Source organism: Macrobrachium rosenbergii, unplaced genomic scaffold (genome assembly GCF_040412425.1).
Source record: "Macrobrachium rosenbergii isolate ZJJX-2024 unplaced genomic scaffold, ASM4041242v1 13908, whole genome shotgun sequence".
In the NCBI taxonomy this organism is placed as follows: Eukaryota; Metazoa; Arthropoda; class Malacostraca; order Decapoda; family Palaemonidae; genus Macrobrachium; species Macrobrachium rosenbergii.
In genome coordinates this window covers 5,310,902-5,335,230 of record NW_027100725.1, presented here as the reverse complement: position 1 = coordinate 5,335,230, position 24,329 = coordinate 5,310,902, and the positions used below count along the sequence as shown (strand labels likewise).

Sequence of the window (24,329 nt, the reverse complement as noted above, 5' to 3'; positions counted from 1 at the left end):
CAGGCCCTTTCCATCGTTCGCAATCCAGAGGGAAAATCTGAAGCGACATAATGTCGGCAATGCAGCGATGGAGGCAGTACCTACAACCGAAATCGACGCAGCAGCTACAAGACAGCTTTGGAACGAGTCAGAACCTGGACAGTGATCTTCAATGTAAAGACAAGGAATGAAAATAGACAAGAAATAACTAATCCACTTAACAATTAGAAAACAGTCAGTACAGAAGCGGAAGTGGCCACCTTCAATGCCGGTTGCCGCCCCCCAAATTTGGTCTAAACTTCGGATGCCGTTCTCATTAAAGTTCGGTTTTTAGTGACGTTGTGCTTATCTGAATGAACGGGTTCTCCATTTCTTCTGGAATACCTCGGGTTTTCACGTCACCCTGACTCCTGGGGTGACTTGAGAAATGGATTTTGTAACCTCAGGTCTTTCCTGTAATGACGTTCTCATCGACAGTTAATGTGCAGAATCCTCACAACGGCAGCCCCATTTTTAATGTCCATGTGATGGCGCGTTCAGTCAGAATTTCCAGTCTTCACTTACATTACCTAACCCGCGTGCCATTATTGCCAGACAAATTTCCTTGCACTCTGACGATCAGCAAAATCGAATTCTGACAACCTTCCAAACGATATGAATGCAAGACTGAAGAGAAGAGGAGCTGAACACTGGCCAAGGAAGGACTTTCCACGTAACTCTTAACGCAGGCAGAAAGGCCTTGGGCAGGAGATGGGAATGATATACTCGAGAGGGACACAAGGAGACGCGAAGATATCATGTCTCGCCCTTTCCTCAAGGAGGAAAATGTTCTTCAAGACGACATGATTATTCTCCTTCTTTCAAATCAAAGATCCTCCATCAGTCTCTAAATGCTCCAGTCAAGAGCTGGATGCAAATTAAGATGAAAATAACTAATTACCAGAGCACACCGCACGTTGGGAACTATAGTCTTCGTTATCCTTTTGCTGAGGACCCGCACAGGCAAGCCATTCCTTCCATTTTGAAAGGAACACCTTCAAGTTAATAATATCCCAGTACCGCCTCCCTTTGGTTCATGATTTATACTTGATTACTAATGAGCGTAGGTAGGGCGTAATGTACATTTAGCTTTTTTTTTTTTTAGCTACCAATTTGCAGACCTTCTCCACCAAGCCATACAGGACCAGGAATGCTGACTCATCTCATCAACACCTCATGTCCACTTGGATGGATTTTTCAAGGGTCTCATTCATTATCAGTTTTCCTCTTCATTACACAACCTGCAAGCTTTGTACAACTCCCAAGCTTTATACAACTCCCAGACTAGACTTCTTTTTTTCACGAGGGTGCGTGATCAGCGTGAAACCAAAAAGGAAGGTGAACTGTTGTGTGGTGTTTACAAACAAGGGCTTACGAAGTGAAAGTGAGGAGGTCTCTGGTAAGAATATAGAGTTTCTTGGACATATTCTTGATTTTGTAGGAGTTGAGATTTGAATGACCATTGGAAATCTTAAGAATGCTACGGAAAGGGCTATTGTGGTCTCACGATTTGGAATTTTGGAACTTTGGCAAAGACTTCTGTAGGTCGTCAAGTCTGAAGCTGGAAGGGTGTTGTATACTTTTTGAGAAACTGACTTAGCAAATTTCTGCGAAGATTCTGAGGACCTTCAGTGTATTTGTGGTTCGGGGTCCGTGCCAAAGCTTTCATCTCAATTTTACTAAGGTTTTGAAAGGAGAAAGAAGGCTTGATTTGTATATCTGGGCTCTTTCAACCAGCACAGACGATGTCAGACAGGCTATCTTGGGTAATGTGGAAAAGAGCCAACTATAGCGATTTGTGGTGCTGTGACTCCCTAAATTGAAAAGCACGATAGGTAGGTGCAGTTTAAAATAATTATTATCTAAGAGTAAAAAACAAAAATTCAGTTGATGGAAATCTGATAGCAAGGCTTGAGATGAAAAGGTCCTTAAATGTCATCACCAATGTCTAAAAATCCTTGAAAAATGAGGGTTTTTTTGCCTCTTCTCAATTTGGGCAGCATTGGTAATCGACGGCCAAGTACTTGCTGAATCAATATGGCCAATATGTAACTTAATTCATGTATAGCTCCATAATTAATGTGGCAGTTACTTGGATACCTGCTGAATAATTACCACGAAATTGCAACATTGTTTGAATTGGGTGAACAACCGTTATCACAGGTCAATTGCCTGCTTACCAGGTGGTGGACAGTGGCTCTTAGTGAGGCCCAACTTTCATTCTCATATCATTTAATCCAAGCTCGGGACAGTATTTAAAATGGTTAGTTTGAGGTGATTGCAGTAATGTCATTACGCTTTTAAGTGACGTTCTTCAAAAGCACAAAAGGACGGTTGTACAGTATATGGTGTCAGTATTTGCACCATTTTCACGGTGGGTAGGATCCAAGGATGTCAGATGATAGGTGTGGGAAATTTACGCACGCACGCGAGAGCAAGCACACGTTCAAGACAGGCTTTATTGCAATAGTACAGCTCTGTATCTTTTGTCAGAAGTGAAGAAGAAGCTTTCCAGTTAGTCTTTCATCGGCCGTTGGCGAGTTGGACAGCTCGAAGCCTCTGCCACCCCCCCCCCCCTCCTGTTGTCCCACCAGCTTGGGTTTTGAAAAAAAAACCCGGATTCACTCGATTCTGACCAGGATTAGGTTAGGAGTTGATTAGTGGGTTTGTTTCTCTCTCTCTCTCTCTCTCTCTCTCTCTCTCTCTCTCTCTCTCTCTCTCTCTCTGTGAAACTCCTCGGAAAAATTCAAAGGACACCTGATGGTCTATCAACATCTGAAACATTGTTTTGGGACAATATATCATTGTCTTGTATGTATTTCAGTTTCATTTAATCCTTCCATATATTGTAAAAAAAAAAAAAAGTGCTTTACTCTATATTACAAAAAAGTACTGTACCATATATTGTGAAAAAGTACTACTTCAGTTAACGCAAGTCCACCGGCCAACAAAGTAATCACACCCATAGTTATAGAGTGACGTGAATGGTTTTTTATTTCTTCCTGGCAGAGTTGGTGTCAAGAGTTCAAACAGGGCATTTAAAGTCACGTAAACAACTGGATATCAATGGCTTTATGGCAGGATAGTTACTAAGGATTCAAACGGAATTTAGGGCCCTTACACACGAGGACACTAGTGTCCGCCACCGGTGTCGGACACTAGTGTCCTTGCTCAAGACACCGCATGGCAACTAGTGAGCCACTCACACACCTCAGTCGGAAGAATGGCGGGAAACGAAGAGCTTCTACTTGTTGCTTTGCTGGCCAAAAAGAAATCGAAGAGGCGCTCTGTAGAGAGGAAGGTGCATGTACATCCCGTGTTGTCATCAAGAATGAACACAGGAGCGCATCATACACTTTTCAATGATTTGTGTGCTGATGAAAAGAAGTTTTCAACTATTTTCGTATGAGCAAGCCGTCATTTGAAGAACTTCTCAGCTACGTCAGGAGAGACATCACAGGAACTACCACAAACATGAGAGAATGCATTGCACCAGACGAGAAGCTTGCTGTAACTTTGAGGTAAGCCTTATATAACTAGTTGCTGGTACTTTTGCGAGGACATACATGATAAAAAAAATACTAGATCTATTAATAAGACAAAAAAACTTAAAAACTTGATCTATTAGTAATATTTATTTCCTTACAAGTACAGTTCTATTTAGTACAAACAATGAGGTGCTTACTATGCAAGAAATAACTAATTATCATTCATATGGTTGCTGATGTCAGACATGGCTGGTGATGGTGCTGGTGTAGACATAGGAGTTGTTTGTAGATTAGTGTTGCTGCATTGAGGAATGTTATTCAGAGAATTATGATAATCCCCATGAACTGCTGGTTGCTGGGCATAGTGGAAAACTGGTGATGGCTGTGGAGGCTGGTATCTGGGAGGTGCCTGATGCTGAAAGTCCTGTGGCCATTGTTGGTACACCTGTTGAGCCTGGTAAATGGTAGCAATAATATCCTGCTTTTGCTTCAATTTTCTGTCTGCAGGTACCTTGTGCAGTTCTGTTACTAAGGATAGTAAGAACATCCTATCCTCGTCATTTTCATTTGTTGCCTGTTGATTCTCACGCAATGCTTTTTCTTGAGGAGTTCAATGAGTTCATCATCAGTACTTTTTGTGTTCGAGACTGGTTATGAGAACGTTTTCCAGGACGTTTCTCAGTCTCCCAAGTTTGCATTTCCTGACCTAGCTCTTGGGAGTCTTCATGTTCATTATCCTGATTAGTCTCTTCATCCATATTGCTTGCAGTGTGTTTGGAGACAGTTTCAAGAAAACGCAGGGCTTCAAAGTAGACATATTGCTTCCGTCCACAGGCACCTGATCCACTCTTTTCTTGCTTCTTCTTCAACAGCTCTCTGGCATAGCAGGACCGGATTCCCTTCCACTTCTTCTGAACAACAACCACTGACAAAGAGAAATCATAAACATCAAATACGATTTGCAAACTGTACAACGTCAGTATGTGTGTGTGTGTGTGTGTGTGTGTGCTGCAGTCACAATTAACCTATTCCTACTTTTTTTAAAATTTTTGCTACAGGTATCTGGCCACCGGTGACACCATGACTGATCTCAATACCAGTACAGACTAGGCGTATCTACCATCGCGAACATCATCCGGGAAGTCTGCAAGGCTATTTGGGAAAGAGTGAAGACAGTTTGTTTTCCTGATGTGACAGAAAGATTTTGGTTGGAAATTGCAGCTCAGTTTTACCAAACGACTGATTTCCCTCATTGTCTTGGTGCCTTAGATGGGAAACACATCAGGGTAATCAAACCAGAGAATAGTGGCTCTTTGTATTATAATTACAAGAACTACTTTTCGATTTTGCTTCTTGCTGTATGCGATGCATCACACAAATTCATATTTATTGATGTAGGTGCATATGGGAAGTCTTCTGACACAACTGTGTTCAAGGAGAGTAAATTTTTCAGGGAACCTGAAAATCAAACCCTGAATGTTCCTGCTCCACAAGAATCGTACTCAGGCTTTGGAACACCATGCCTTTTGTATTTGTGGCTGACGAAGCTTTTGGACTATCCCAACACATTCTGCGCCCATATGCTGGTAAATTTTTGAGTCAAAAGAAACGCATCTTCAATTACAGACTTTCACGATCCCGCAGACTCATTGAATGCTCATTTGGAATCCTTGCAAACAAATGGCGCATCTTCCATCGACCACTCAATGTAAGCCTATCACTGGCAGAGGACATCATCAAGGCGTGTTGTGTTTTGCATAATTTTGTAAGACACAGAGATGGCGTTCGAATTGAGGATACTTTAACCGTGGAAGGGCTCTTTGATATGGAACCTGCTGCAGGGCCAACTTCAAGACTTACCAGCCATTTGAGAGACAAATTTGCGGACTACTTTGTCAGTGACCAAGGTGCACTTCCATGGCAGTTACAACGTATCTAGACAATGGCGTGGGTGGTGACCTGGTGTGGTGGTGTGGGTAGGTGGTGGTGGCATGGTGTGGTGGTGTGGGTAGGTGGTGGTGGCATTGTGTGGTGGTGTGGGTAGGTGGTGGTGACATGGTGTGGTGGTGTGGGTAGGTGGTGGTGACATGGTGTGGTGGTGTGGGTAGGTGGTGGTGACATGGTGTGGTGGTGTGTGTGTGGTTGGTGACAGGAATGGGGTAACTTTTGTGTGTAATAATGAATAAACTTGTATACGTAAGCACAGTAGATTCTTTACTTGCCTTGTGAACATGCCTTGTGAACATGTAATGAAACAGAAAATAAAAATAAACATAAAGGACTTACGTATTTCTTTCTTTTCTGAGAGGGGTTTCTCTTCAAAATCAGGAATGAGTTTCACCATTATTGCATTCCAGCAGTTCTGCTTTTCTATCTTATTTGCATATCCCTCACAAGATGGGTCCCATAGTGCTGGTAGTTTTTCTATTTCACAAATGAGGTCCTCCGTGTTCAGCTTCTCCTCCACCTTCTTCGAAATTGTCCTTGATAGGCCGTCTCCTTCCATCATGGGATGATGATGGGTGTCAAACTGAGCATGAGAAGCTGGCCAGTGGGCAGCGGTGGCGGACACTGGTGGCTACGTGTGAAAGCTTCCATTTAAAACAATGCTTTGCAGTGAGTGGCGGCAACCGTCAGTGTCCGCCACGTGTTGCGGGAGCGAGACACCGAAATATCTGTTGCCCGGAAGTTGTCTGCTTGGGACACTGCTGTTGCCTCGTGTGAAAGGCTCCATTTGATAATATGGGAGGCAACTAGTGTCCGACACCGGTGGCGGACACTAGTGTCCTCGTGTGTAAGGGCTCTTAAAGTCACGTAAACAACTGGATATCAATGGCTTTATGGCAGGATAGTTACTGAGGATTCAAACGGAATTTAAAGTCACGTAAACAACTGGATATCAATGGCTTTATGGCAGGATAGTTACTAAGGATACTCGTGACAAATAGAGGTGAATGTAACTTATATTAATGTATTATCTTTCACATGGATTAGGTAAGCAACTATGGTACAATAATATTCAGTTGAATGGTATTGTACGAAACCGTTCACAATGAAAAAAGGATATAGTTTATAATACCCGATAGTCTAAAAGCTATGTCCACTGCTTGCGCTGACGGTAGCCTATATATGTAGACCAGTGTCTTAAGCATCATGACATTACTTGTGGCCTTCAGGGCGGTGTGCTACCTGAGAACATGAGAAAATAAGAGCATTTTTGGTAGATCTAAGTAGTAGATACAGGGCGGGTATTTAGCGAGAAATGGCAGTTTCTTATAGTATTTTGGTTGCTTATTTACAATCTAACATTATTTTTGGGGGGTCGGCTGTAATTAACCTGTAATTAGCCCCTGAAGTCCATCCAACAAAGGGTTTCCATGCGCGATCTTCACAAGAGAGCGCACGGCTACGTCTGTTTCGAACGGTTCATATCCCATCCGGCAAGTGCAATAACTCGTTAACGTATGGGTACCGCCACCCCCCCCACCCCGGGCGGTACTAAACACGCGAAGGGACATTCCATTTGGCCGACAACAAACAAATGCACCGCCAGTGTCAGAAGCCCAAAAAGTGTAGAAAAAACCACTTTCCAAGGTATTGCACTTGCCTTACGGGATATGAACCGTTCGAAACAGACATATATACCAGTGCTCTGTCCTGTGAAGATCGCGTATGGAAAAGCCCTTGTTGGATGGACTTCGGGGTTAATTACAGGTTAATTACAGCCGACCCCCCAAAAATAACGTTAAATTGTAAATAAGCAACCAAAATACTATAAGAAACTGCCATTTCTCGCTAAATACCCGCCGTGTATCTATTACTTAGAAATACCGCATTTTTGTTCATCTGAGGTGACGAGCAAGTTTAGTTTGTAGTAGCGACCATGTCATTTTGCATAATTAAGCTTTGCAATTTGACGATTGGCTCTAAAACTGCTGTTTCCTCTGTGACTTCGTACTTTTGATATTCAGTTAGAATTTGATCGTATTGAAATCATGACTTTAAAGGAACATTCTGTGACTTAAAGAGAAGTGGAATCTGAAACCGAACTGCAAGTGTGGCTGTGTCCAGGTAATGAGAGGTATTCGTTGAAACCAGTGGTGAAGAATCCCTTGCATTGAGGCTTCAGCCATCGAAGGTTTTTAAAAGGAGTAAGTCGTCCTCCCTCCGTCTGGGACGATGTGACTGAATCTTAGACCGAATCTCGTGTCTTTTTCTGCTGTGAGGATTTGGAGTCCCTTAGTCACTGATAATGAGGAAGGCTCGCCATATTTCTTGGCAGTTCAGAATGACAACAACGTGTCTGGTGTCTGGTTTTCATATAGTTTTTGGTAATGAGCGCGGAGGTATATTTTGCGATTATTATTGCAGTTAAGGCTTTATCAGGAAAAATATTGTAGAATTTCCCTTTGGATGGGTACAAAGTAAGTTCAGTTGCAGGCGTTGATAATATATATGGAAACTACCGTTTCAAGTATCCTTATATCACACTGTGATAACTATAAATCTGGTGGTACTGTGTTTAAGCCTACTGGTGGGGGCGGGGAACGCGTTGATTATAGAATTTATATCAGAAAGTGTTATTTTCTTAATCTTGGTCACGTGCAAGTCAGGTAAGGTGATCAGACCACTGCAGTCTGCAGAAAGGTGTTCCTATTTTACAATCTGCTTCAAAACTGGAAAATACCTCTCTCTCTCTCTCTCTCTCTCTCTCTCTCTCTCCAGGATGTCTTGAAGGGATGCAGGAGCCAGCGTTGTAGATGAGCGGATTTCAGTGCCTCACTCAAAATCGTTTAGTTAATCGTGTTGCACTTAACAACAGAATCCAGCAGGAATTTTAACAAATCTCGACAGCTTAGAAGGCCTTTTTAAGACCTGTCATTCAATAGATTTTTTGCGTTTGTTGTAAAGGACGTGTTAAGACAGGGTTTCAGTAATCTTTGACGCATAGTTAGCCAGACTTTCCAATCATTTTGAGGCTCCACTACACGAGTCAAAGCTCTAAAAGCGTGTGTGCCCATCCATACAAAAGACTGTAAACTTTATGGTACATTCCTAATAGTGAAAATATGAGGCCTATCTTTTCGAAAGCTCACGGGTCAGAAGAATAATAGGCTCATTGTTCACAAAACCACATTGAAAGCGTTCATCATTATTTGAATACGTTGAGGTCATTTATTTCTTCTCATGACGTCGCAAAAGAAGTTCTCAGAATGTTGATGTAAGTTAATGACTGGGTCTCAGATAATTCTTAAAAGCAGCCTAGTTGATTAATACATTGTTATTCCTTCAGTTCCTTATAGAATGCTGTGTGACGCCAGTTTTAGGAGCCATCAAAAAATTATAGAATGTTGATCCTGCTAATCTTGGTTTTGTTTACTGATGAGGAACTGTACCTCTGATATATTTACAGTGACTGCCGGTAACTGCAGAGTGGTGTGTGTTGTGTGAGCTTTATCTGTGGTTACCTGTGGGCTTCCTCATCTGTCATCATGCCACCGAAGGAAGGCGATATGATGACAGATAATGGACCTAAGCCTTCATTTGTCACATACTTGTGCATGTAGACATTCGAAGAATCTTGAGGCATACTCCGTAATGATGGCCTAATGGACACTATCACAACACTCGGAGGACAAGAAGCAGTAATGACGGACAGAGCCAGCAGGGTGTTAGCAGAAGTGGCATGCATTCAGAATACCAGATCTTAAGTTATGAGCTGGAAAGAACAATCTTATTACTTTGAGTAGGCTGAGAGTGGAAGTTTACTTCAGGAAATGATGAATGCCTTGAAACTGGACATGCAGATGTAGACAAGACATTCAGTGCAGGCTCTTGCATATGTCTTGGTTTTAGTTCTGTCCCCAGAAGGAATTACTCGGTTTTATGACGGTTGTGAGTCGAGTTACAATACAGGTATTATTTTAATCGCAGCAGAGCATATAGGGGTGGAATTCACGGGATAGGACGGCTGGTAAATACATAATACAGTATTAGACTAAAACGCCACAGGTCTGTTGAAGCAAGTGCTTGGACTTGTTCCGTTCATTTTATGTAAACATACCAAAGCTGAAAAGAGGTGAATATTCGCCAAGAGGTAGTGAGTAGATGGGTAAAGAATTCATATGACTGCATTTCACGAGTTAAGAGGAGATATATTATGTTCTGATAAGCAGATTTCATTCACGCAAGGGTGCTTTCCAGTTTTAAATGATTGCCCTGAACTTCAATGATTGTATTTGTGATGCTCGATTTGGTTGCAAAGGGAAATGAGGAAGAGATTTGGCTGGCTTGAGAGAGAGAGAGAGAGAGAGAGAGAGAGAGAGAGAGAGGACGGGTGACAGTAATGGTTCCCTGAATCGCATCATAGGGATTTCTTGACCAATCTTGTTCCTTTTTGAGTCATGTGGGAGGAGTGGTGTGATGTGGGCGGAACCATGCTACCTTTCGGTTAGGCCAATCCGTTTAAACTTTAAAGAGAGAGAGAGAGAGAGAGAGAAGGCATTTATGGTGACGATTGTGTGTTCTTCCAGCTCTCAGTAATCGTGATGAATTACTAATTTCAATAGTCCAAAGGCTTCACCCCTACATTGGACTTGTCCTGCTCATTGAATGGGTTTGTATGAGACATTCTCGTAGACACGTACTTTTAAGATAATAAATCCACTCGATACAGTAGTCTAGTGATAAACAAACATCGGAGAGTGGTCGTCAACCAGAGTCTCCACTGAAGCTCCAAAACTGTCGTCTAGACTCTGTTAGTAGAGGAAAAAACCCCATATAGACTCCACTTTTCTAACCCCTTTGAAGGTGGCGTGGCAACCTGGAAGGAGGCATGGCAACCTCCCCTCCCCCTCCTGATAAGCTCATGTACGCACGTGAGGCCTAAAAAGGGGGGGCAACGCCCCTAAACCGCCAAAGGGGGCGTGGCTACCCCTCCCCCTTATGATAAGCTCATATATGTACATGAGGCCTAAAAAGCGGGTGTGGCCTCCCCAGACCCCAAATAGACGCCACTATTCTGGGGCGTGGCCACCCCTGACCCCAAATCGACTCAGTTGTATTATAAGCTCATGCACGTACATGAGCTCATATTAGGGGGCGTGGCCACCCCTGACCCCAAATGGACTCCACATGTCTTATAAGCTCATGTACGTACATGAACTAATATATGTACATGAGGTGCAAAAGGGGGTGTTGCCACCCCAGACTCCACTTGTCTTTTAAGCTCATGTACGTACATGAGGTCGGAAAGGGGAGTGGGTGCGTGGCCACCTGTAACTCTACGGGAATGAAACCACTTTTCTGCAACCCCCATGACGTCACGCAACTCTACGGGAATAAAACCACCAATTCAACCCCTGACCCCAAATTGACTCCACTTTTTGGGGGCGTGGCCACCTGTAACTCTACGGGAATAAAACCAACATTTCAACCCCCGACCCCAACCTGGCTCCACTTTGCCGCACCCTCCGTGACGTCACGTAACTCTACGGGAATAAAACCACCAATTCAACACCTGACCCCAAATTGACTCCACTTTTTGGGGCGTGGCCACCTGTAATGCTACGAATAAAACCAACATTTCAAGACACGCATCCCCAACCTGGCGGCCACGAACGGGCGGAGCCAGAGTAACTCTCACGGGAATAAAACAACAATTCAAACACAACGTAAATGACCGTAAGTACTGTGTTTGGGGCAGCACCGGCGCGACCGTTACGGAATAAAACCACCATTTCAACGCCGGGGCAACCTGGAACTTCGGCCTGCTCGAAACCCTGCGGGGTGGCCAGGTCAACTGTCAGGTAGCGTGGCCCGACCTCAAAGCGTGGCGCTTTTTGGGGGCTGACACGCGTAGCTGCCACGCCATTAAAACCAACATTTCAACCCCCACGCAACCTGGCCCCAGGGCACCGCGTGGCTGTCAGAATGGAGTGGGAATAAAACCAACGCTGCAACACCCGCAACCTCAAATTGTGAGATGTGGCAACTTTTCTGACCTGGGATAAAAGGGGCAGGCGGCGCGCATTCCAGGTCCGCTTCAACCGGCCAGCATCCTGTTGCTATCTCCCTCAGCGCCTCCGTCTTCGGGAATAAAACCACTGCAGCAGCCAAGATGCCCAAAGGACCCATGCTGAAGAGGACCAGGAAAGGGCCCTGAGAACTCCAGGAGCCCTAAAAGCTGGAGTTGCCAACCCTGACACAAAGCCTCCTCCAGCTGATGGTCCCCCTTCAGGCAGCAATGCTGTTGTGCTGCAGCTCAAGGCCGACCAAAGCTCGTGACGGAGAGCGACCCAGAGGAGGAGGAAGAGGACCTTGCCCATTTCGCCTACGAGAGCGACTCCCGCTTATGCCACCACCGACGACATCAACGCCCACGAGGGGATGCCGACCCCGACCCCAAATAGCACTCCTGATGGAGATGTCCCTACAGGAGGCCGCAAGAAGAACCCGTCAGTGATCCTCTCGGAGGAAAATGAGAGGCTAGTTGGCGAGTGGCTGGAGACCTCAGGCCGAGTTCATATATAACAAGGGCCTCACAGCCTACAAGGATAAGGCCAAGGTGTGGAGGGCCTTCGAAGAGAAGGGCCAGTCACTTGTTCCTCCCGTGAGTGGCCATGAACTGAGGACGTGGTTTACGTCCCTCAGAGTCGTTTTGGGCGGCTTACAGCGGAGAAGTGTGGCCAAGGGGCGGGCAGACGGCTGACGGACCGGGAGAAATGGATACTCAACATTTTCCACTTCCTGAAGCCACACATTGTGCGTCAAAGGAAGCCAAAGGTGTTAGGACTTCCCATGGTATGTTTGTTTTAATGTGTTTCCATGCATAATTATTACTGAATATAATGTTATTACATAGTTTCCATGCATTCAATGTACATTTTATACCATGTTCTCATATATGTCGCTCCTCTTTTTACAGGCTGCCTGTGCTGCTGCCACCCTCCCTGCTGCCGCCCTCCCTGCCCAAGTTCTGGACCTGCCTGCTCATGTTTCTTCTGGTCCGACACCGACGCCCACGCCTCTCCGGTTGATCGAGCAACAACCAAGGCTCGGAAACACCAAGTTTCCGAGCTGTTCGACGTCGCCTTCATGAGGGCAGAGGCCCTCCGAGACGATATGCTGACGACTGTCGACCCATCTCCTCGTAACCCCGCGTCCTCTACTGGAGGAAGTTCTTTCAAGAGGTCGAGGATGAGTGCTTTTTCAGGTGTCAGAACAGCTGGGCCTGCACCTGAAAATGGAGGTGCTTGGTGCCATTCAAAGGTACATCCGTGCCACCAAAGAGGGCTCCACGGTGCCGTCGAGGGCCATGATGACCCACACCATGGCAGTGACAGCAGAGTGTCAGGCACCTGCAGTTCCTGCCAGCCTGTCGGCATCGCAGCAGCAGCGGGCACTCACTGCACAGCAGCTGGCGCTCCTGCAAGCACAGTTGGTGACATCCACACCAAAAGATCTCAGCAACCTGTCGCTGACACGACATTCCTTAATAATTTACAGAGTTAATGTATATACTGTTGTTTTCCTTTTTGCTTTTAAGTATGTGTATGTTTCTGTTTTATATTAAATAAATATATTTTGCAATATCATGTCTAGCTCTATCCTCTGCTCAAATATCATGTATTCAATGAAGTAGCTATAATGCAAGTACACAAATAAAGAAGGCAAAATGAACCCGAATACACTAACATTTCATTATTGACTTTGAAAAAAGTTCAAAATACTTTATGTAACATATGTGCACAGAAGCAAAATGACAACAGGCAAAATATTAGCAAGTCATATAAAATGTCACAAATATGGGGGGGAGAAGGTAGTTTCAAAAAGATAGAATTTTCATATCAGAATATCAACAATGTAAATGCTAAGAGCAGGTACTTTCAAGAACAGAATTATCACCTCAGAATAAAAACAATGTTAAGAGAAGGTACTTTCAAAAATGATAGAATTATCATATCAGAATAGATTCCATGTTAAGAAATTATTAAAAAGGGCAAAATAACTACATCTTCTTTCTTTTATTTATATATATGTTTGTTTCATATTTATTAAACATACATTTGCAATGTCATGGCCCACTCTATCCTCTTCCCATTTACCAAGTATTGATGAGAGTAATATATCATGGATTTGAACAATATAAATTTTATTAAATCAACTAAAATAAACGGAAGTACACAAATGCACAGGGCAAAATAATCCTGAATTGATACATTATTGATTATTAAATAAGTCCAAAATAAATACAGGAACAGAATAGAAACAATGTTAAAGAAGGTACTTTCAAAAATGATAGAATTATCATATCAGAATAGATTCCATGTTAAGAAATTATTTAAAAGGGCAAAATAACTACATCTTCTTTCTTTTATTTATATGTATGTTTGTTTCATATTGATTAAACATAAATTTGCAAAGTCATGTCCCGCTCTATCCTCTTCCCAATTACCAAGTATTGATGAGAGTAATATATCATAGATTTGAGCAATATCTTTTATTAAATCAACTAAAACAAACAAAAAGTACACAAATGCACAGGGCAAAATAATCCTGAATTGATACATTATTGAATTTTAAATAAGTCCAAAATATATGCAGGAACAGACATTTAAGTAATTACAACAATCAGGTATGCATGAGAGTAACTAAATCATGTTCTCCTGCCAGTGCACGGAGCCTTCAGCCGATGAAAAGTATTCCTTCAGCAAGTTACGCTGTTCCTTTGCATCCCTCGTTGCAGTGTTGCCGGTCACGGTTGGAAGGGCTGCTCCTAAGGACGGGTCACTCCTCCAGCTACCAGGGATGACAGCATGTGTGACAGGGTGCTCCTGATCTCCTTCTTGTCTTCGTGCATTTCTTCTTATGATCATATTGTGCAGAACACATGCGGACATCACTAATGGCTCTATATGGTCAGGCTTCAAGCATTTGCAGTGTGGAATACTGGAATCTGTTTGCCAGAATCCAGCACGTTTGGCGTTCTCCACCGTCCAATGTGCCCTATTTAACCTGTAGTTGTAAATCCGTTCCTCCTTGCTAAGTCCTTTTTTGGGGTAGGGCTTCAGTGAAGGTAATTCCTTTGGGGAAGGCATCATCGCCAACTAGGAAGTAGGGCACAGGAGATCCATTAGGTTGACCTGGCAGGGCATCCGGTTGGGAAGATTTGCTTCCTCTTGCAACAGCATTTCTGCCAGTCGGGTCTGGGCAAATTTACACCACCGTCTGACTCTGACCCAATGGCTCCCACGTCGACGTAACTACAGGAACTTATATGAAGCATCAGCAACTGCAAGTAATACCCATGAGTAGAACTTTTGTAGTTGAAGTAGACGAAGATAATGTATTGGGATATAAAAGCTAAAGGTTTGCTTCCCATCTATAGCTCCAATTACATCCGGGAAGTTCCACCGTTCCTCAAAACCCCGTGCAACCTCCTGCCACTTATTTCAGGTGTTTGTGGCATGCATTCTCATTTTAAGGCAGCAACAATGGCCTGCTGCAGGTCTCTATCCGATGAGACTAATGGTGTTGTGGGCTATCCCGGAACGAAAATTGCAGACTCTTGTAGGAATCACCCCAGCCGAGGATAGCGCAGGGTGATAGCAACATTTAGGCCTGGCTCAATGGGTTTCCTCCAGAATGTCACTTTCTTCTGAATGTGGGGTGTGACCCGTTCAACAATTTCATTGAAGAGGTCCTTGTCAATCCGGGTAAAATTTCTGTACAGCTCTGGGGCTTCTAACTTTTGACAACTCCGCCATCAGGTTGTCATAATGACCTTGCTCCATCCTTTTCTGCAGGTACGGCCATTAACCCTCCTTATGTATATTTTTTCTGCCCTAAGTGCTTTGAAAATAATCATTGCAAGCTCCAGCAATAACATGAAAATGCGTGCACATACTCAATGACAAGTGCAACAATTCTGGTCTATACAACGTGTTATAGCTATGAGTTGACGCATTTCAGCTATGTTGTCCATGTTGCTTCAATAACGTTGGTAGTATGTCTTGTCGCTGTGGTATTACGATTAATTGACTAGCTCACATGTGCAGCTGCCGGCCTTTATATAGCTGGGGTTTAACCCCTATCGATCCATAATTTAACGTGGCGTTTGCGTAACTCAGTTACGCAGAACGTCCTTTATCGGTATCAATCACGTTGGTGTTACGTGCTCTGCCACGTACTACTTCTGCCTGCGTCATGCATATCGCTCGCCAGCGTCAGCGTCCATGCCACCCATATATGTGCTTACATTTGCGGCGCACTATAATACGCATGCATCACGCATCATCGTCCCGTGACACGTATCCAGTTTAAATTGGGCCTATTTTCGCGTATGTGCAAGTTTCATAAAACCCGCCAATTGCAACGCTGATGCGTGCCTTGATCATTGAATGTGTGAACTTGATATAACTCTGACGGGAATAAAACCAACATTTCAACCCCGACCCCAACCTGGCTCCACTTTATGCACCCCCCGTGACGTCATGTAACTCTACGGAATAAAACCACCAATTCAACACCTGACCCCAAATTGACTCCACTTTTTGGGGGCGTGGCCACCTGTAACTCTACGGGAATAAAACCAACATTTCAACCCCCCGACCCCAACCTGGCTCCACTTTGCCGCACCCCACGTGACGCCACGTAACTCTACGGGAATAAAATCACCAATTCAACCCCTGACCCCAAATTGATTCCACCACTTTTCTACCTCCTGTGACGTCACGTAACTCTACGGGAATAAAACCATCCTTCCAACCCCTACCCCAAATTGACTCCACCTTTCCTACCCCCATGACGTCACGTAACTCTCAACGGGAATAAAACCATCCTTCCAACCCCCGACCCCAAATTGACTCCATTCCTAACCCCTGTGACGTCACGTAACTGACGGAAACCCTTCATTTGAACCCCCACCCCAAATCGACTCCACGCTTATGCCCCCGTGACGTCACGTAACTCTCTACGGGAATAAAACCACCCCACCCCAACCCCAAATAGACTCAGTTCACTGCTTTTTGCGACTCATGTCCCCTTTAATTGTTTTCAATAAAACCGGGACGTTTACCTCCTCCTCCTCCTCATATAAAATCTCTAAATTGATATATGCACATCGCATGAATATAGCCTCTATCAACTTCTCTCTCTCTCTCTCTCTCTCTCTCTCAGCCGTTACATTTTTGTTATATAAATATATAAATTATATATATGCACATATATATATATAGCCTCTATCAATATATCTCTCTCTATATATATATATATATATATATATATATATATATATATATACACACACATTTTGCTTAGATATTCGGAGTATCATGATAAAAGGATATTTATGACTGACTTCAACCTCATGTGAGACATATATTTATCAATTTGATATCTCCCCAATAACCGACACACGGATGAAACCTGACCTTATCGCCATATTTGCCAAGCTGACTTCACCCTCACGTGAAATTTTATCTATCATAGAATTTGAGTCATAATCTCCATAAACTACACAAGTTTAAAGGCACACACTTTAATTTTGTTTATTTATTAATACCGAGTTTGAAAGAGGTTAAATGAAAAATCAAATGACAGACGGAATTTCAATTTTGTTTATTTATTAATACCGAGTTTGAAAGAGGTTAAATGAAAAATCAAATGACAGACGGAATTGTTATTTTATATTTGTAACCAATGCTAAATACAGGGAATGAATTAATATTCCATACAAATACATACATTAGAAAAAAACTGTATATACAAACACGAACGCGATAATATACGCATTCGCTTTTCCAAAAACAATACTTCAACGAAACACACGGCTACTAAATATTTTCTAACCTGTTCCTTCACATCACAGCCTCAGTATATGCCACATACATCTACTCCAGCATTTTCCTGACCGTTTATCAAAGACGACGTTTCATCTAACACCTCAAAGCTTTTAAATTTAGCTAACAAGTTTTTCATATATAAATCTTCCACGCACCTTTCCTCCAACAGGGATAAATTCTTTTTCATTATAGCCACGCAACATATTTTACCAATTTTGCTCATTTCATCACTGAATGTAGCTAACACAGGTAAATATTGATTCAACCAAGTCGTATTAACACGCCCGCTTTGACCGATGCCAGCGGGAAAGATAACATACTTGACATAGTCATACGATGATTTAGATAATTCTTCCTTCAATTTCTTGACCAAAGAAAAAAGTGGTTGAATCTCATCTGCTTACTATCTCTGCCTAAACGATCGGCATGATCTTCATCTTTGGAATAAGCCATGCTCTTTTTGTGCGTATTCGTTCTCTTCAATGGGGGCGCCGATACCGTATTGTGTTAATAAGGTAGCTATGGTAGGGAGATCAACTTCATCGTTGCATTCCCAAGATGTGATATTTTCAGGTCTTTTCACAATGGCGGAACCTTCAATACCCCTATCACGAGGACATGCATATGATGCACCAGTGCGAGAATATCGAAAACCTGCCAACTCGGCATACGGATAAGCACGAATGACGTCTGCCACCACACCATAATTCCTGCATGTGACACAATTAGTGGCCACTACTAAACACGTGTTCCGCTTCCTGAACTTATTTTCGGACAAGTTCCGAAAACTAACTTGCACGAGGAGGTTGATGAAGCCATGGCGAGAGTCCACGTCTTGATGTGGCAATCCTTCAAGAGATAATGAGCTACCCGAGCTCCCTGCCTTTATCACAATCACCGATTACAAACCAGTTGTGACGAAGCATCAAGTCTCTCTCCTCCCAGCCATGATTCACACACACGAATAAACAAGTCTTATCATTCCCTCACGCCAAAGGTCATCCACACAGATCGGTGTGATCTACATCTTTGGAATACAATACTTCAACAAAACACCGTATGTCACACCTGATTATTACTTTCTGACTGAACACCATAAATACAGCCGACAAGGGAAATTGACGTTATTCCATGCCCAAAGTTTATAAGAGTAAGTGCATCCCCAAGATCCTTTCTCTATGACCAGAGTGAAACGTGAAGCATCAAGTATTTCTCTTGACCGGAACGTCACGTCACTATTCAGTAAGTAGCATATAAAACACTTTCCATTTACTCGAACATATAGTAAATATTAAAAACAGCAATAAGATTCATCTGTATACGGAATAGATATTCATATGAAATAATGTACCCGTTGAAAGAAACAGAATATATAAAACAGTCATTATTTCTCTCTTTCAGATATGGGAAATAACTCCAGTAGCAAACTGTCAGCTGACGAAGTAGCCACTCAGGTCAGACACCATTACTACTATGGTGCTGGAGCCCCAACACATTTATTAGGAAGGTGAAAACAGGTCATGACCATGAAGCAGGAGCAGAAGAAGAAGTAGCAGGAGATGCAACAACCCCGCTGACAGCCCACAGCAGTGCAACCAACCCCACCAACTCCGCCACCACCCACTACTGAAGGAAACGAGCAACCCGGTGAAGGTATGTAAAACTGATGTGTTATATATTTATTTAATAACAGTTCTTGATTCCATAGAAACACGCACTCTTTTTCTCCGTTTTCCTGTTTTTGATTTCAAATGGATTGTGGGCATAGTAAAAAAACACGTATATGATTATTCATAGGATTTATTGACCACATAAAAGACAGTGTACAAATTCAATACACTAATCACCGTCAGACTGTCTCAGCACACATCCCAATATAACGTCCACGTGTATCCTTATGATAAGGCGAATATTCCGAAAAGCGTTTAAAAGGAAATGACAAAGACGTCTTAGCATTTTATCACCGACGTTCACGGGTGAATGATTCTCACAGCTCATCCTGAAATAAGTAAAAAATAGTTATGTGATTCACGGTGTATGATACATATATAGAATATATCCTTAATAGAATGTAAATGGGGTAATATAAAAATCAAAGAAAAATATGCATTTACCTTAGTTGTTTAAGATGCGGAGACATTCCTTGTATGTAATAGCACGTTTGACCCCCGACCTCCAATGTGAACATTTAAACTTTTTCAAATATTTAAAATAATATCCCGTTATCCATTTATCATTGCCTCTCAAACGAGTGAATGAGAATACATTTTGTATTAAGGATAATACTGTTTTCACACCTCAGTGACTCACGCAATGAAAAAAAACTAACGTAAAGACCGCATTTGTACGATTTATCGGGTTGTGTTTGTTTTATTAGTCGATAGAGGCTATATTTGGGATGTGCATATATAAATTTAGAGAAGTCATTCGAATAAACTTTAGGATTTATACTGTAACTATCAAAAAGAAGATTATATTTCTAGGTGATTTTTCCACGTAAAAACATACCCAATGACCGACAATATTAATATCAGTAGACGAAGATAATGTATTAGATATAAAAACTAAAGGTTTGATTCTATTTTCTGGCAATGTCAATAATCCTACTTCATCCGAAGCGAACACACCTAAATATTTAACCCGGTCACCGAGTGAACCTTTTAAACTTATTTCAATTTCTTTTGTATCCATTCTATTTAACCCCTAACATCACACTGAATAACTCTATCCGCATCCACCGTTAAAATACCCTTGGTATCCCCGAAAAGTAAAATAATGCAAGGGTTAGGTGTAGCCGTACCCAGCCTGATCGATATTCGCAGGTTTGCCGAAATTTCCACTGGCATGGAATCTTCAACATCTTCCACCACAAAATTAAAGCAGTAAATAGCTCTACCATTTTTAAAACTATCATAAGTGATCAGATTATCACCGCCACCCCTATACTTTTCTGCGTCTCGTGATATAATTGCATGATGGTATTAGGAAACTGCATTGAATATTATATACAGTATTCCCATTAACGGTAATATGTATATTATTTAAATCGAAAGATTGAAAATATAGGCTATTGGCTGCGTAATCACCTGAAAATGTTTCCATATCAATCATGGCCAATGTGATTTTTTCAGGTATACAACTGTTAAAAGGTTGATCAATTAAAATCGAATTTTCATTTTGCCCAATAACGCATGTCTTGTATAAAGTCTTATCAAATATATATTGTATAGGATTAACTGCTATCGCCTCATTTAAAGCCGACATTGCGTTATAATGTGGGTAACTCTATCGATCCATAATTTAACCTTTTCTATATTTATCACATTTAAATGTCCATCTGTGTGGGCGCCCATAACCCAGTTATTATTTGCTAATTCGAGCCTAAGCCTCAAGTCAATCGAATCCAGTAAATACATGTCTATAGTCGCTATATCCAAAAGAAGTGGAAAATATGTATGCACGCCCAGCGTTTTAATGTCGCCCATAACTTTCGTCTCCCACCTGCTGGTTTGACCGAAGGTATTGGCAGTAAATTGCCGAGTTACCCGTGTGTTACATGCGCTGAATGACCTCATAGGTTACAGCGCTTGGCCTTCGGCTTCATTTCATGTATGGTTTAATAGTTTCGCCGTGCCTGACGACCTCCCTCCTCTGAACGGCGCTTTGGCCTAAAGAGAGAAATGCTCTGAGTTACTCTTTTTCCCTTCCAGCACCAAATGACTTTGGGGCAGTGCATGGCGGCATTCTGAGGCCACAACGCCCACTCTGCTTGCTACCTATAATATATATATATATATATATATATATATATATATATATATATATATATATATATATACATATATATATATATGTGTGTGTGTGTGTGTGTGTGTGTACGTTTGTCTGTGTGTGTATGTATGTTTGTCTGAGTGTATGTTTGTTAGGTGAACTGACATGAATAAGTAGTTTATAGCGATGAGTAGGCTATGCGTCCCACGTTCATGTGAAAATTTTCTGCCATTATGATATTTCTGCTCTCGTCCCACGGACTAGTCTTCAGTTTATAATATCCCAAAGCTTTCACTGAACAGGACGGTGTCTGGATTTCAATGTGCTATGTCAACAGAGGGATGAGTATTCTTCTTCTTCGTCCCATTCGTGGTGTTGAAGGGCAGCAGTAGTCTATGGTGACTTGAACACTTTGCGTTCTTTGTGGCTGTTCCCTTGTAGTCGTCTGAAGCTCTCGGTCACTTGGAGGAAATGGAGCAGTGAGAAGTCTAGGTGCATGGAAAGTATTTCTTAAACGCGTGTCACAGCCATGAAAAAGGGATAATTGCTATCAAATGTATACCATTTCAAATCTAAATACATGCTCTACTATATATATGAAAGTAGATATGAAAGGATATCTGTTACTGTCATTTATTATGTTAGTAATGCGAGGAAAGAAAAACACAATTGTGTTTGTCTGTTTATTTTACTTAACTGAAATGAAAAAAAAAATCATCTAGTGTAAATCTTTTCTGAATGCATTGCTTTTTGCATATAGGCATATATCGCCAGGTAAATTTCAATGTTATTACGTGGGTATTAAATAAATGCTGTTGGAACAGTGGTTTCTAAATAACGAAGCTATATATATGAAGGAGGTATAATTCCAGGTGAAATCAAAGGATTCGTAGCCAGTGTTGGCGACGCTGAATTATACGGGAGTTGAGCCTACATGAGTTGCCAAACTCCAATTTTGGAGTAGCACGAGAACAAATGTAGCCGATCTTGTACCTCTAAGTGTTGAACTTTGCAAGTGCTCACATGCGTCATGAATTTATGATATCATTCATAGTTTTCAGGAAAAACATATACAAATATCGCATTTTTTGCAAGATATAAAATAAATTGGTTGATGCTGCACAGTAACTAATTGTTTATTTTATTATTTTATTTTTCTTTGTTTTTATCACCTATGGGTTTTTTTTATATAATAGTAACGCAACACGATGTAATTCCTTAATACTTACCAAATTAGATTTTATCAACTATGGAAAAAGTCAAACATATATTACAAATTATGAAACAAGAATATTCAATTATATTACTGAAGCTTTACCGTAATCCTGCATAAATCCGACTCTGCCTAAACGTACAGTACAGCCTCCCTTACGAAATACACAAGACAAATCTCTCTTTTTCTCTCTGTAGTACTATAACCTAAAATAGTTGAAGAACAGGCAGCCAGAGACAAATTCACAGTTTTTTTTCAGTAAATCAATGAGGAAATATTGTATAAAAATATCTTATATAAACTCTTTGCATACTACATTGTAAGGAGATTACCACTATTATATATATATATATATATATATATATATATATATATATATATATATATATATATATATATATATATATATATATACGTTTTCCTGTGGTTTTAGTTTGAGATATTCTCCGTGAGACAGGTAGCAACGATTTAAGGTAATTTAGCCTTGTGATTCTGACTTCGTGGGTACAGGAAAACGTAAAAAAGAGGAAAACAAAGGAGAATTTCATACGAGCATAGGGCTCTTGTTACTGAAGGAAATATTATGTAAAACACGTGGGCAAATTTAAAGGAGTGTATTTACATAAATGACATCAGTACGGGGAAAGAGGAAGTCAAGTAGATTTCTGATCCTGAAGGGGATTCCTACGGGATTGAATGAAACTGGGGGATTCCAGACACAGTCCGAGAAGCTTCCACGAAATAGGGTCCCTCTGAAATGAGAGATATGCACATTATACGCCAGTAATGAAATAGACAAAGGAATAATGAATTCGAGGCTGCACTGAGGGTGCCAAAGGAATTTGAGGGAGTAATAAAGACTTAATACTGCCGATGCAAGAGGCGCACGGACATTAGACAAGGGAGTCTTTGATTAATGGCGCTCAATTCAAATAAATGTTACAAGTACAAAGCGTGACTGAATGGTGGGTTTCCATAGCACATTACCATAAGACAGGTGTGTTTCCAATGTAGAAATGTGGTCCGTGGATGACTTGCGATTTCCGAGGGCGATTTCTTCCACGTGTTAGGATGCAAGGGCACGGCGATGGGGACTTTTCGAAGAAGGGCGACGCGTGGGAATTTCACGAAGGGCCGGGCGATTCTTGAGGGGGCATCCGGCAGGTAAATGGTAAAAAGCGCACGTGGCTTGCCGTCGAAGGGCACGAGGAGAATGTATACTTGGAAAAGGGCCACGTGGTTAGCTGAGGACACTACCAAGGGCAGGTAGCTGGGTCCTTCTTCTCCCTGACTTCCACCCCACGTGTGTGAGAGCGAGGCCTTGTGTTCTCTCCTTTTATCTCCTCCTATGGAGCTGGGGGCACTTCCAACATGTGGGGTTTTTTTAATCATCTTCCAGCTGATGTCCTCAGGGGAATATGCCTGTAAGAAAAACCCACCAGAGAGATCACTTTGCCTTGAAGAAGGATCTTCGAAAAGGAGTGGCTTTTAATCTTTTAAACCCTTGTATTCTGACCGTGCTAAGTCGATAGACAGTTGGTCTATCGATCGGGCGGCTGGCAGTAAATGAAACAACAATACAACAAAAAGGGGGTGGGGAGGCAATTGCTAGCGAATTCTTGCTAATCATAATACCTCCCCATACAAGATGATGTACATACCTCCTTCGGGTGTGTACATCGATATTCAAGAATGAGCGGCAAATGCTTTACGTTACTCTACATTCTGCCTTGCAATGAACTTTACTATTAAGGGTTTTATGAAGCGGTGACACTACTTTTAATAACACATTGGGACAAGTTTCTTTAACAGGACGCAAAGTGATTTAAACACTTGCAAAAGAGTAATTACTTTAGATTTGGTTACCCACTGGTACTTTATAAAGTGACTCGAACAATTGTGAATTAATTAAGATTATAAGACCACGTATATGAGGCTATGGCCAACAAATGAAAAGAAAGGTTATTGTTCAAGAATTAAAATACACGGTTACTT

General features: G+C 41.9%; 1 protein-coding gene and 1 long non-coding RNA gene across 3 annotated transcripts in view; both read right to left on the bottom strand.

The window, feature by feature from the left end:
* The window catches only part of LOC136838021 (cylicin-2-like), a 249,466-nt gene that overhangs the window by 155,071 nt on the left and 70,066 nt on the right, over positions 1-24,329 (bottom strand). The gene's annotated exons all lie outside the window — the stretch shown is intronic.
* The window catches only part of LOC136837991 (uncharacterized), a 49,551-nt gene continuing 44,383 nt past the window's right edge, over positions 19,162-24,329 (bottom strand). For both annotated transcript variants that reach the window (XR_010852833.1, XR_010852832.1), the window contains exon 5: positions 19,162-19,349. This is a non-coding gene — a long non-coding RNA (uncharacterized lncRNA). The remainder of the gene's footprint in view (positions 19,350-24,329) is intronic.